Source organism: Ovis aries, chromosome Y (genome assembly GCF_016772045.2).
Source record: "Ovis aries strain OAR_USU_Benz2616 breed Rambouillet chromosome Y, ARS-UI_Ramb_v3.0, whole genome shotgun sequence".
Classification (NCBI taxonomy): Eukaryota; Metazoa; Chordata; class Mammalia; order Artiodactyla; family Bovidae; genus Ovis; species Ovis aries.
Genome location: NC_082741.1, coordinates 9,376,031 through 9,390,000, shown reverse-complemented (window position 1 = coordinate 9,390,000; position 13,970 = coordinate 9,376,031). Strand labels below are relative to the sequence as shown.

The following is a 13,970-nucleotide window of genomic DNA, read 5'->3' as shown; positions in this document are numbered from 1 at the left end:
AAGAGTTCAGGGAGGAGCCACAGGTGAGATTTCAGTGGACCGCTCCTAAGCCATGATGGTAGGACACAAACACATAATTATTTGAAATGGAAGAGCCCAAAATGTGTGACAGGAAACGTGTCTCAATAAAACATCTGTCATGGGGAAGAATTTGGCAGGGAGGTTATTGAAGATATGATATGGGGTAAGGGGGGAGAAAATACCTCCAAGGAAAAGTAAGGCTATATAGAGATGGAAATATAATCACAGTGCCCTAGTTGACTCTGCGACAAACAGCATGACCATAATGATGGAAACACAGATGGTCACCTGCCAACATTTATGACTCAGCCAACAGCCAGAACTGAGAAGGACCAACTGCAGTTATAGAATAGAATGCACATGTTCTCCACCTTGATGATGGGGAATCAGAGCAGCAAGATGGAAAAGTCTGAATATGACAGTGGAGGAGAGATGAGGGAGGAGATGGAGCACCAAGAGTGGGATCCAGAGACAGTTTCCTCCAGCTGGGAGAACAAGGACTAAGGAATCAGTGTTATCTTGGACCAAGGAAGCCCAAAGAGCATGTCAAACAGTGACAGAGTGGTCTGGGAGAGAGGGGAGAAGAGAAGTGATAAGTACCCCGGATTCTCATCTACTAAAGCCAGAAGTCAACAAGCAATGTCTAGGTAGAGTCGAGAAACAGAGATATGGGGAAACACATTATTTATAAATAAGTACCAGATGCAAAGTGATAACCATGGAGACTGGGACGAGGGATAGTTTTTCTGTGTATGATTTTATTTTCTCTGACTACAGTCATCCCATCAGGGATGGAACAGGGGGTTCATCCCAGGACCCACCATGGATACCAGATTCCATGCAAACTTAAGTCTCATGGTCAGCCCTCCATAGCCATATCCACAGATTCAACCAGCTACAGACTGTGTAGAACTGTATTCATTACGAAGAAAAAAAAAATCCACACAGATGTCAACCTGCACAGTTCTAACCCATGTTGTTCACGGGTCAACTCGACATGCATGCATCACTTTAAAATTTTAAAATGAAGAGACAAGGGAACAGGAGAGGCTCATGCCCACCCCAAGGAAGCTCCTATTTAACCTTTCTCCCTCTCAACTAGACCTTCATCTTAACCAGCCTGGTTCCAGAATCTGATAAAGAGCACAGGAACCTCCATGTTTGTACAGTCCACTTTCCTCCAGCTTCCACCTACACTGTCAGCAAGCACTGAGCACTAACAGAAGCCATGAGGCATATGAGGAATCAGAAAATGAGCTGGTCTGTCTTCTTTGACACAACCCTTCAGCCAGATGGCTGTGGAGTGTAAACAGGGGGAAAATGAAAAGGCTTGAGTTCACAGTCCTGGTCAGGCCTCGAGGGACCTCCAGCTCAGCTCACACTCTAGAGTAATACTGAAGCACTCCCTAATAAATGCTGACAATTCAGGATCTTTCCCTCCCCGGTGGCCCCCACCCCAGTCATCAGGTTCCTTGGGATGTTCTTCTCCCCACTCCACCCTCTGCACCAATTCACCAGCAACTCTAGATCCCTACCTGCTCTCTCCACCCTCCCTTTCTATTCCCTTGCACACCATGGTGCTTCAGGCTGGGGGTGAAGTAATGATGGCCCACAGGCCAAATGCAGCCCAATGCCTGCTTTTCCAAGTGCAAGTTCACTGTAGCACAGGAGCATCTGTTTATGTGCCATCTGTGGCTGCTTTCAACTGACAACGGCAGTTCTGATAAAGACTGTGTGGTCCACCAACTCCTGGGCCAGGAAACACCTGCCATCTGTCAGGGGATGTTTAACTTTAAGGGAGCCAATATGTTTTCTTACTTTGTGTGCCATTTCTCAAGGACTCTCTGTTTCTTATCCATTCCTGGAAAACTGGAATGAGCAGAGCTGCACACAGTTCTCAGGACTGCGATCATGGGAAAGAGCTCCTGCTTAGATTCCCTTCAGTGACTCCTGTCAGTGACTTCCTTCAGTGACCTTTTACTTAAAGGACTATCCATTTTGTTGCAACGAGTGGAATTTCATTTTTAATGGCTGAGTAATCATTTTATTGAAGATATAGAAGCATGAGTTTCTACAAATAAAGTACCCTTGTTTCACTCGAGACTGGGGTCTCCTGCGTCCTTCTTCTCATCAACTCCAGTCCCCAGGTCCTGGACTATGAAGACCTTCACAACTGGCCCCCAAACAGGGACCTGGGGAATGCCCTTGGCAAGCAGACGGAGTGACAATTGGGACCTATGGAGGTCGGTAAGTGCAGGATTATGTGACAAATGGCTGGAAAGCCCCACCACTTTTCCACTTTACTTCAATATTTATTTAAGGTTCAAGGACTTTTGGTTTCACATCAGCGAATACAGGTTTGTCTCCAAACAGTGGTTGAATATAATTCCTGGTTCCCTGATGAAGACAGTTTCGATTTAGAAATTTGGAACTCAATTAAAAAAAAATGTTAAACAAGCCACAGATGGAGAGAAAATATTCCAATAGATTTTTCGCACTTGTGGGCCCTCATTAAGGCTGTGTTCTTGCCATTTCAAGGCAATTCTAGCCCCTGTGATATTTGTCAACAAGCGCATATTTGTATATCACTATACAATTTGTATTTTATTATACAAATATAAATTAGATGATAAGACTTTACAAAAGGCCGGATTGAAACAACATAAAATGTTTCAAAACTTTCCCACTATCCCTGCTCCAGCTGTCCCAAGTGCTCCTCCTCCTCTTGTAATGGACACGAAACCACAGGTCCCCTCGATTCAAGGACAAGATGAATCTGATGATGATTCTTCTGATGCTGTCTGTGACATTAAAGCCACCAATACTTTTTCTGGATGACAGTGATAAGCCCCTAACAAGCACTCATATTTATGAAAACAGACGATACGCTCATTCTCCTTCACAACGAAGACTTTCTGATTTACTGGCTTTACAATCTCAAGTCTCTGAGGCTTATGATCTTTTTGCATTTCCTGTGATTAAAAAAAAAAGTTAATGTTCAAGGACAACAAATACTTCAATACGAAGACATTGATTTTTCTCACATGTCACAGATGAAAAAGTCTATAACTATGTAAGGCCCTCATTCACCTTTTACTAAAAACAAACAAACAAACAAACAAAAAACTTCTGAATGCTATGACATCTTCTATTGAAAATGTTATTCCTTATGATTGGCCAATTTTGATAAAAGCTCTTCTTAAACCAAAAAAAAAATCTTCAATAGTTAATCTGGTTTCATGATATGGCCCGAGATCATGACAATTCTAATATTTGAGCTGGCGCTCCCCCAAACCAAATTACTTTTAAAATGCTAACCAGTACAGGACAATTTGATTCAGTGAAGATAGATACAATGGCTCCGTTGTTACATGAACAATTGAAAAAAATTTGCCCTTGAAGCTTGGGATCAAATTACTCCTCAAGAGAAACCTAAAGGTAGATACACAGAGATATTACAAGGGCCTAATAAAGCCTATGCTGATTTTTTAGCTGGACTGAGAATTGCTATCTCCCGTAGTGTTGTCAGAAGAGGCCAGAGTGCAATTAAAAAAAAAAGCTTGCATATAAAAATGAAAATCAAAAATGTCAGAGAGCCATCGCTCTGATTAGTGAGACCAGAAATGTTATTATTTGTAGGCTTGTCACAGCTTAGGATCAGAAACTCAAAAAATACAAATGTTAGCTAAAACAGTGGCTACTGTCTTTGAAAAGGAAAATGAAAGAAGTTTTGTTTGTGGGAATAAGAGCCATTTAAAAAAAATTGCCCTAACACACACACACACATACACACACACATTATAACTACTACAAAACCTCCAAGACTCTGCCTGCAATGTCATAAAGAGATATATTGGGCTAAAAAATGTCAATCGAAATATGATGTTGAAAGGAACCCTATTTTGAAAAAGTCAAAGATGGGGACTCCCCAGGTCCCCATCAACAAAAACCAGGGACAAACTCCATCTTTTCCCTCAAACCTTCAACATCCGGTAGTGCTGCCATTGATATACCAGCCCTAAATGATGTTCTTCTTTTTCTTCAAACAGTCCCTTGTAAAATATCTACCGGTCTTCAGAATGGGAGAAAATAATAGCAAATTAAGCAACTGACAAACAATTAATCTTAAAAACATACAAGCAACTTATGCAGCTCAAGTACAGAAAAATAAATGACCCAATCAAAAAATGGGCCAAAGAGCTAAATAGACATTTCTCCAAAGAAGACAAATGGATGGCTAACAAAAATATGAAAAGATGCTCAACATCACTCATTATCAGAGAAATGCAAATCAAGACCACAATGAGGTATCATTTCACACCAGTCAGAATGGCTGTGATCCAAAAGTCCACAAGCAATAAATGCTGGAGAGGGTGTGGAGAAAAGGGAACCCTCTTACACTGTTGGTGGGAATGCAAACTGGTACAGCCACTATGGAGAACAGTGTGGAGATTCCTTAAAGAACTAGAAATAGAACTGCCTTATGACCCAGAAATCCCACTGCTGGGCATACACACTGAGGAAACCAGAATTGAAAGAGACATGTGTACCCCAGTGTTCATCGCAGCACTGTTTATAACAGGCAGGACATGGAAGCAACCTAGATGTCCATCAGCAGATGAATGGATAAGAAAGCTGTGGTACATATACACAATGGAGTATTACTCAGCCATTAAAAAGAATACATCTGAATCAGCTCTAATGAGGTAGATGAAACTGGAGCTGATTATACAGAGTGAAGTAAGCCAGAAAAAAAAAAAAAACACCAATACAGTATACTAACACATATATATGGAATTTAGAAAGATGGTAATGATAACCCTGTATGTGAGACAGCAAAAGAGACACAGATGTAAAGAACAGACTTTTGGACTCTGAGGGATAGGGAGAGGGTGGGATGATTGGGGAGAATGGCATTGAAACATGTATACTATCAGGTAAGAAACGAATCGCTAGTCTAGGTTCGATACAGGATACAGGATGCTTAGGGCTGGTGCACGGGGATAACCCAGAGAGATGATATGAGGAGGGTGGTGGGAGGGGGGTTCAGAGTTGGGAACTCATGTACACCTGTGGTGGATTCATGTCAATGTATGGCAAATGCAATACAGTATTGTAAAGTAAAAAAAAAAAAATTAAAAAAATAAAAATAAAATAAAATACCTACCAGACTTTATAGACCCTTACCCCCACAAATCTTCAGCCGTATACTTGGCTGATCTAGTCTGACTTCTAAGAAAATTACTATTCATCCTAAAATAATTGTTTCAGATTATATGAAAAAAATTCAAATTATTGTGTCATCTCAGATGCTATGACAATTCAAAAAGGGGGACAAAATTTCTCAATTACTTCTTTTACATTGCATTTCTACTAACTCCTCTAATGACATACAGACGGGTGGATTTGGTAATACAGATAAAAACAATCTTTATGAACATCAATAATATCTAAATATACACGACCAAATATAAATAACAAGATTAATGACAAAAGACTTTCTGGTCTTCTTGATACTAGCTCTGATACTACCAGTATTTCCAAATATTTATGACCCAAATCTTGGCCTTTACAAAAAATTTCTTGCCAAAATGCAAAACTATCTCAAACCAAAGTACAAGAGGTTTACCAAAGTGTCCAAATATATCCATATGAGAGGCAAAAGGCCAGCCTACAACATTACAACCTTTTGTGATTGATACACCCCTTAATTTAATAGAAAGAAATTTACTTACACAATGACAAACTCAAATATATATTCCACACTTTTCCTAGGGGCCACTGCTCATTTAATAAATTATACAATTATTAAAATAATTTGAAAAAATGATGAGCCTATTTGGACAGGGCGGTGTCCCCTTACAAAAGAAAAATTAAAGGCTACCAAAAAACTCATAGATACACAATTCAAATTAAAAAACATATTTAAAAATTCTGTTCCCCTTAAAATTCTCCCATTTTTGTGATTTAAAGAAGTCTAACAAATGGTGTCTTTTAACAGACCTTCAGAAGTTTAATACATCCATAAAACCTATAGGTACGTTATAACCGAAAATTTCATCACCTACCACTATTCCTCAAAACTGACATATTATTAGTATAGATTTACAAGATTGCTTTTTCACTATACCATTAAATCCTCTAGACCGAGAGAGATTTGCTTTCTCCCTTATCCTAAACATATCATGCCTTGCAAACGATAACAATAGACTATATTGCCTCAAAAAATGATGAATTCTCTCACCATGTGTCAATATTATGTAACCAAAGCTCTTAAACCTGTGAATAAGCAATTTCCTAACCTTCTTGTTATTCAGCATATAGATGATGTATTGTTTTCAGCTCCTTCTATTTTAAAAACTCAACAGATGTTTGACGTAGCTCAACAATACTTAAAAGAGTATAGATTAACCATTGCCCCTAAAACGATTCAAACCTCTACACCTTACCATTACCTGAGATTTATTGTTAATAGAAAACAGATCACTCCCCAACTGACAGATTCGTGTTGATAAGTTATCAACCTTAAATGATTTTCAAAAACTTTTAGGTGATATAAACTGGATTAGAACTTCTTTGGACATTACAAGTTAAGAGCTGACTTATTTAACACTTTAAAAGGAGATCTTGATTTAAATAGCCCTCGTTCACTCTCCTAAGAGACACGAGAAAAAACTCTGCTTAGTACAAAATAAATTGCAAAAACAATTTCTTATCCTCTGCTATTTGCAGTGTCTTTTTTTTGGGAGAAGGAAATGGCAACCCACTCCAGTACTCTTGCCTAGAAAATTCCACGAATGGAGGAGCCTGGTGGGCTACAGTTCATGAGGTCTCAAAGAGTCGGACACGACCAAGTGACTTCACTTTCTTACCTCTAGAGTTATTTATACTCCCCTCTCTCCATTCCCCTACAAGACTTCTTGCCCTACAAAAACACCCAATGAAATGGATATATACCCAGTTTTAGAGAGAAAGGTCACTTACACCCTATCTTGATTTGATTGCTCTAATAATTATCAACAATAAAAAACAAAACTAGAGCTCTAATTGGCTCTGATCCTCATAAAATTATAGTAAACCTCAATGTGAAATACAAACTTCTACTGACTTCCAAATAGCCTTTTTAAAACAGTTCGAAAATTTTTCATTTCCTTATCCTTGGAACAAACTTTGAAATTTCCTCAAAAACACTAAATTTACTATCTCTCACATTGTCACATCACAACCTATTCCTCAAGCTGATGTTTTTTACATAGATGGGACAAAAAATGTTAAAGCCTTGTTATGGTCTCTCAAAGAATATAAAGTTTTTAATACTTAAATCTCACTCTGCCCAACAAAATAAGTTATATACTCTCATCCAGGTTATTCACCTACATCCTGAACTTCTTAACATAGTTTCTGATTCTTTATATTCAGTTTTTGTATTATGATAGATAAAATTCATAAAATTTATAAAATACACAAATTCCAATCAGTCTATTATTCAACAACTTTTTCTCAGACTACAATCTCTTATTAAAAACCACACTTCCCCCATTTATATTACCCATTTTCACGCACATTCTTGTCTTCCTGGCCCTATGTCTTACGACAATGAACAAGCTGATACACTTGTCTCTTTTACTACTACTCCTGCAAAGCAACATGCTCTATTACACAATAATGCTGGTTCATTACACCAAATTTGGAACATTCCATACTGCCATGCTAAAAAATGTCATTAATAATTGCCTTCGTTGTAGGCCTTTATGTCTTTGAATTATTAAATAAGGTATTAACCCTCAAAGATTACAACCTAATAAACTATGGCAAGTGGATGTAACTCATTGTCCTGAATTTTCTCCCTTTTCCTTCTTACATGTCTCAGTCGATACAAATTCCTCTTTTATATGGGCCACACCTCTTCAAGGGTTACACAACATGTTATAACCCACCTGTTAGCTTCTTTTGCTATAGTGAAAACACTTAATTCTTTTAAAACAGACAATGGCCCTGCCTGTATTTCTAGATAATTCAAACTACTCCTCCAATCATTTTCTAGTAAACCTATTACAAACATTCCTTATAATCCACAAGTACAAGACATTGTTGAACGAGCACATCATATACTGAAACTACAAATAAAAAAAAAATTAAAAAGGGGAAATATACAGGAACATTAGAATCTTCCTTATCCAGAGCAGGATTTACTAGATTCCAATGCAATATATTCTCTAATCCTATAACTACTGTTAATAAAGCTTTGTTTGTTTTAAATTTTTTAAATTTACCACAAGGAGATATTTTGACAAAAGCAGAAAAACATTTCAAGAAACTGAAGGACACTTCTCTTCCTCTACCCATTTGGTAGTAAGATGGGCTGACTAAATCATGGAAATCTGGAAAATTAATATTACAGGGAAAGGGGTATGCTTGTATTTCTCCAGATGGATCCAACCAAGTTAGTTGGCTCCCTCTTCGGAAGATCCACCCCCGGGGAGCCACCAATGTTCAAGGCACAGAGGAAAAGGCAAAATCCCTGGGAGGAGGTGTTTCCAGTACAAGCCATGACAGCTGTAAAGATTTCCAAGAAACGCTACACTCATGATCTCCCTACTTACTAATTAAGCTGAAAATCTGATTTCTCAACAGGAAATGCCATGGAATCCTGAGAATTTGTCACTATGCTTGCTTTTGCTTCCCCTGCTCAGGCTGACTTGATTAATCACACTTATTGGGCTTATACACCTAACCCCCCTTTATCGCAGGTTGTAGAATGGACAGATATAGGACCGATCATAGCCACTAATGACTCAGTATATATGCCTCCTCCTTGGAGCTTGGAGGGGCCCTCTCATCCTGAGGAAGAAGGAAGACTAATTAACATTTTTCTAGGCTATAAAATCCTTCCTTTATGCATGGACCCAGCAGAATTATGTATTAATGTTAGTCGACAAACGTGGGCTTTTGTCTTGCCTCCAAAAAATAACTTCCACACATTGCTTGGACTGTTTACTGCCCTGTCCTTTTATGCAAACCACGTCAACACTACCAAAACTCCAAGAAAAAGAGAAAAGTTGGAACTTAAGAGGTTTACTTATAAGGACTTTAAATATACTCCTGTCTATTGGGGTAGATGTCAAGCTAAATCAGGAAAATTAATGTTTGTGGCCAATTACACCATTGTTGATTGGCGACTCCATGGTATGTGGCTATCTAACTGCTCAGATGATATTAATAGTACTATGTGTGATTATGTTACTTAAGTAACATGGAAGATTACCAACAGTTCAATGGAACACTTCCATGACAAAGGACTCCTTGGCTGGCTTGATAGCGGAATGGCACCTCCTTGCCCTCAAATTGTCCTCAATAAATGAATTGGGCCTAACCAATGGGACACCTGGAAACTTGTTGCAAGTACTGAAAAACCTGGAACTTGGACTGGATATTTCACAGAGACCAGTCCTAGTCATAGTAACTATTCCTTCCGTTATAATCATTCATATTTTATACAAGCTTGTGTTCCCCTTCCTTTTGTTATAGCCATAGGAAACTTACAATTAAATAAGACTTTACGGTCTGTGACTTGTACAGATTGCAAATTGTTTACTTGCCTTAATTCCTCTATTTCTCTAAAAAACAAATCCCTTCTGATTCTTCGATCTCAACATAGTCTGTGGTTGCCAGTGGATCTCCAACGACCCTGGGAAGAAGGTCCCATGGAAGGGCCTGCCTCCCAGTTACTCAATAAATTACTCTGACGATATAAGCAATTCATTGGATGGTAAATTCTTGGCATTTGGGGACTAACAGCCATTTGCACCACTGCTGCTGTTGCAGAGGTCGCTTTACAAACTTCATTTCAAACACAAAATTTTATTAAAAATTGGACTAAAGATGCTCATCCTATGTGGGCCATCCAGGCTCCGATAGATGAGAAAGTTCAGGGTAAAATAAAGAAATTAGAAACAGCCATCCAATGGGTCGGAGATCAATTAATAGATTTATAAAAACAAGTATTATTAAAACGTCATTGGAATTCTAGACAATTTTCCATTGTTCCTGTTGGGTTCAACCACAGTGCTTATAATTAGGAACAAATCAAATTTCATTTACAAGATATACATAATAATCCTTCCTTAGAAGTACACTTTTTGCAAATGAAAATCTTTGAAACTTTCTCTAAGAGTCTACCCTCTTCCAACAATTTGGAAACCTTAGCCAAACAGCTAGCTGATCAATTATCTGGGCTAGACCCAGAAGATGGTTTCAAAGAATTATATATAGTATTTTATCTGGAGCTATAACGCTGATAATTATCCTGGTGATTATAGTTGCACTATACTGATGCCTTTCAACTAAAATTATTCAAACTAAACAAACTCAATTGGTCAGGGCCTTTTTCACGAAAGTATCTACAGGTCAGTTCAGTTCAGTCACTCAGCCGTGACCGACTCTTTGCGACCACATGAATTGCTGCACGCCAGGCCTCCCGTAGTCCACTCAGACTCACGTCCATCGAGTCAGTGATGCCATCCAGCCATCTCATCCTCTGATGTCCCCTTCTCCTCCTGCCCCCAATTCCTGCCAGCATAAGTCTTTTCCAGTGAGGCAACTCTTCGCATGAGGTGGCCAAAGTACTGGAGTTTCAGCTTCAGCATCATTCCTTCTAAAGAAATTCCAGGGCTGATCTCTTCAGAACGGACTGGTTGGATCTCCTTGCAGTCCAAGGCACTCTCAAGAGTCTTCTCCAACACCACAGTTCAAACGCATCAATTCTTCAGCACTGTGCCATCTTCACAGTCCAACTCTCACATCCGTACATGACTACTGGAAAAACCATCGTCTTAACTAGACGGGCCTTAGTCAGCAAAGTAATGTCTCTGCTTTTGAATATGCTATCTAGGTTGGTCATAACTTTTCTTCCAAGGGGTAAGCATTTTTTAATTTCATGGCTGCAGTCACCATCTGCAGTGATTTTGGAGCACAAGAAATAAAGTCTGACACTGTTTCCACTGTTTCGCCATCTATTTCCCATGAAGTGATGGGACCGGATGCCATGATCTTTGTTTCCTGAATGTTGAGCTTTAAGCCAACTTTTTCACTCTCCACTTTCACTTTCATCAAGAGGCACTTTAGTTCCTCTTCCCTTTCTGCCATAAGGGTGGTGTCATCTGCATATCTGAGGTGATTGATATTTCTCCCAGCAATCCTAATTCCAGCTTGTGCTTCTTCCAGCCCAGCGTTTCTCATGATGTATGCTGCACTGAAGTTAAACAAGCAGGGTGACAATATACAGCCTTGATGTACTCCTTTTCCTATTTGGAACCAGTCTGTTGTTCCATGTCCAGTTCTAACTGTTGCTTCCTGACCTGCATACAGATTTCTCAAGAGGTAGGTCAGGTGGTCTGGTATTCCCATCTTTCTCAGAATTTTCCACAGTTTATTGTGATCCACACAGTCAAAGGCTTTGGAATCGTCAATAAAGCAGAAATAGATGTTTTTCTAGAATTCTCTTGCTTTTTCCATGATCCAGCGGATGTTGGCACTTTGATCTCTGGTTCCTCTGCCTTTTCTAAAACCAGCTTGAACATCAGGGAGTTCATGGTTCACGTATTGCTGAAGCGTGTCTTGGAGAATTTTGAGCATTACTTTACTAGCGTGTGAGATAAGTGCAATTGTGCAGCAGTTTGAGCATTCTTTGGCATTGCCTTTCTTTGGGATTGGAATGAAAACTGACCTTTTCCAGTCCTGTGGCCACTACTGAGTTTTCCAAATTTGCTGGCATATTGAGTGCAGCACTTTCACAGCATTGTTTTTTTAGGATTTGATATAGCTCAATAGGATTCCATCACCTCCACTAGCTTTGTTCGTAGTGATGTTTTCTAAGGCCCACTTGACTTCACATTCCAGAATGTCTGGCTCTAGGTGAGTGATCACATCATCGTCATTATCCAGGTCAGGAAGATCTTTTTTGTACAGTTATTTTGTGTATTTTTTGCCACCTCTTCTTAATATCTTCTGCTTCTGTTAGGTCCATACAATTTCTGTCCTTTATCGAGCCCATCTTTGCAAGAAATGTTCCCTTGGCATCTCTAATTTTCTTGAAGAGATCTCTAGTCTTTCCCATTCTGTTCTCTTCCACTTTCTTTGCCTTGATCGCTAAAGAAGGCTTTCTTATCTCTTCTTGCTATTCTTTGGAACTCTGCATTCAGATGCTTATCTTTCCTACACAGTCACCCCCAATTATGAGAAACTAAAAAAAGGGGAAATTGTCAGGGGATGTTCAACTTTAAGGGATCCAGTATGTTTTCTTGCTTTGTGTGCCATTTCTCAAGGACTATCTGTTCCTTATCAGTTCCTGGAAAACCGGAATGAGCAGGGCTGCATGCAGTTCTCAGGACTGAGATCATGGGAAAAGAGCACCTGCTGGGATTCCCTTCAGTGACTCTCTTCAGTGACCTTTTATTTAAATGACTATCCATTTTGAACTGTGGTGTTGGAGAAGACTCTTGAGAGTCCCTGGGACTGCAAGGAGAGCCAATCAATCCATTCTGAAGGAGATCAGCCCTGGGATTTCTTTGAAAGGAATGATGCTGAAGCTGAAACTCCAGTACTTTGGCCACCTCATGCAAAGAGTTGACTTTTGGAAAAGACTTTTATGCTGGCAGGGATTGGGGGCAGGAGGAGAAGGGGACAACAGAGGATCAGATGGCTGGATGGCATCACTGACTCAATGGACGTGAGTCTGAGTGGACTCCGGGAGTTGGTGATGGACAGGGAGCCTTGGCATGCTGCGATTCATGGGGTTGCAAAGAGTCGGATATGACTGAGCGACTGAACTGATCCATTTTGTTGCAACGGGTGGAATTCCATTCTTTTTAATGGCTGAGTAATCATTTTTTTGACGATATATAAACATGCATTTCTGCAAATAAAGTATCCTTGTTTCACTTGAGACTTGCGTCCCCTGTGTCCCTCTTCTTGTCAACTCCAGCCCCCAGTCCCTGTCTATGAAGACCGTGACATTCATGCACCTCACAACTGGGAGATGCTGTATCTCCCAACCACGTTCCTACTTGCAAGCCTCCTTGTCCCACCAGATTCCAAACCCAACAGCACCACCAATCCTCATCTTCCCATGTGATGGCATCACTTTGATAATCCAAAACTTCAACAGGGCTCCCTGCCTGCAGCAGTGTTTTCCCAACTTGAACCCTTCCCCAGGTCAACCACCTCGGTGGCTTTGAACATCCAAAATCCCCCTATGTATGCCTCAGCTGATGTTTATAAAGTCACTTTGCACTTAAAGCAATCAGAAACTCAAATCATCACCAAAAGCAGGAAAGCACAATACCTGCCACACACAGACAGCGACTCTACAAATCAACATAATGAAAACCAAACTGTAGCAGGAAACTTGAGGTGGGTGCTATGCTGCTGCTGAAGTCTCAGGTCTGCTCTGCCTTTGTCAAAAAGAGAAGCTAGAAGAAGGGATGAGGAAGATGCCTCAGCTCCAAAATCAACGTGTGCTCAAGACGCAATCACAAGACCCTAGTGAGAGTGAGAAGGGAATTGACAGGCAATTCAGTCATAATTCCATGCCTATTCCTATTCATATTCCTCCTAAAGTCAGCTCATGCCACTCTCCCTTCATGTCTCCTGAACCTAAACCCCAGTTCCAGTGCCACTGGGAAACCTCCAGCCACCCTAACAAGGGACACCCTTTCTTCCTCCATGTATTCAATATGCAGAAGTGGAAAAAAAAAAGTTTGGTTTTCAGTGGAAGAAAATGATCTGGGAAAGAGAAAGATACTGGAGCTGAAGGACCCTGAAAAACGCAGAATTCTGAGGATGAACTGTTTTGAAATGCCCTAAGACTGGTGTGAGAGCATGCAAGGGAAAGCCCATTGGGCTAGGAAAGAAGACAGCATAAACTCCACAGAAGATGAAAACTAGAAAAG

The 13,970-nt window shown here is 39.9% G+C and overlaps 1 pseudogene; it reads right to left on the bottom strand.

Annotated features, from left to right (window-relative positions):
* The window catches only part of LOC132658888 (MYND-type zinc finger-containing chromatin reader ZMYND8-like), a 57,352-nt pseudogene that overhangs the window by 4,462 nt on the left and 38,920 nt on the right, over nt 1-13,970 (bottom strand).